Consider the following 1,552-nt stretch of genomic DNA (forward strand, 5'->3'; position numbering starts at 1 on the left):
CATTAATGGTGCAAGCAACAATAGTAATAGAAAAATGATACTAAGCTATTGCTCCAGCAATATATTAATGGAGAACATTTTACTATTAACTAGGATGGATGCACTATGAAAATAGGGCAAGTGTGAAAGGTCAAACAATATACAACTTTTTAGATGAAGATGAGAAAGAGGAATTAAATGCATAGGAGCTTAGCACTTCATCTCAATTTGATACATTTGGATTCACAACTACAAAGATGGCTCGAAAAACAACTGAAAAGGAATACCAGACAAGACCCTCTGCTATCCCTGGTCTCATTCTAGATGAATTAATTGTTCTTGCTGCAGAATCTATTGGTATGAAATCCCATGGTCAGCTTGGCTATGGCACATGCATTTACAGAGACAATATATGAATATGGTAAACCCAATGTATGAAATCAAAGACATCAGAGATAGACAAAGACATTGATAATCATTTGAGTGTGAGAGGCTTTCCCAATCATTTCTACAGGAGATTACTACATTTGAACTACCTCTCTTCAAGACTATAGCAATTATTGATGCAAATAAACATGAGAAGGATAATTTCAATGGGTTGCAAGAGGAACTAAATCAATAGATTTTGTAGGGTTAGTTAGATATAGAGGATTTGAAACAACAACTAGAAGAAAGTAAAATTGAAAGACAACATAAAGAAGAGTGCATGGCAATCAGGAAATTAATTTCAGCTCAAGCCCCTCATCATGAAACCCAGAAAACACTATCTGAACTTGAGAGAGAAATTATTGTCCAAGAGGCAAAGAATACTGCTACATCAAGAACATTGGAGCTTCCAAAGAAGTAGTTCTCTCTGCTATTACATGTGGTTGATGAATTGCAAAAATACAATGGATGAAGAACAAAGGACTATGGCAATAGAGCATGAAACAAATCTAGAGGAAGATTTTGTTGTTGCTAACAATATTTACCCAATTCTTGATGATAGATTTCATGCATAGTTTTATGCAAAGGAAATAAGAAAATGCTTTTGCAATTACCTTGAACAAGATACCAAAAGATTTTATATACAGTAGCATGTATGGTGCACACACAGTAAAAACCAATCAATAAGAAACCCCTACAACTGCAAATATTCAAGTTGGAAAGCAATGACTTCAACACCTTGGCAGATTCATCTTGAACCTACGAGCTCAACCAAAAAGCCAATAACAGTTAATGGTGGATCCATTTTAAAGTCTCTAGCAAGTTATCATGACAACATGTGAACAAATACAACATGAAGTAGAATAATGATAAAACCTATAGCGACAGTGCAACTTTGGTATTTTCAAGGATACAGAAGCATTATTAAAATGAAATAACAACAAATTATAGTGGTTTGGACATCTTTCAGCACAACAAATAAACCCCACTTAGGTTTCAGAGTAATGGCATATTAAAAAAAAATTCATTGCAAAAGTGAAAGCATACCTCAAGATGTTTCCAATAATCTCTGTGCAAAAGGCCAGCAAATGATGTGCATGAAGAAAATTGACAAGTTTCTCAAACATAGGGCGACATCAACATTCAT

At 34.3% G+C, this 1,552-nt stretch overlaps 1 pseudogene; it reads left to right on the top strand.

The window, feature by feature from the left end:
• Window positions 1-236: 236 nt before the first annotated feature.
• Window positions 237-980, top strand: LOC149572901 (THO complex subunit 7A pseudogene; annotated as a pseudogene).
• The last annotated feature ends 572 nt before the right edge of the window (window positions 981-1,552 follow it).

This window comes from Cupressus sempervirens, chromosome 2, assembly GCF_028749045.1.
Source record: "Cupressus sempervirens isolate cs-2001-9-10 chromosome 2, ASM2874904v1, whole genome shotgun sequence".
In the NCBI taxonomy this organism is placed as follows: Eukaryota; Viridiplantae; Streptophyta; class Pinopsida; order Cupressales; family Cupressaceae; genus Cupressus; species Cupressus sempervirens.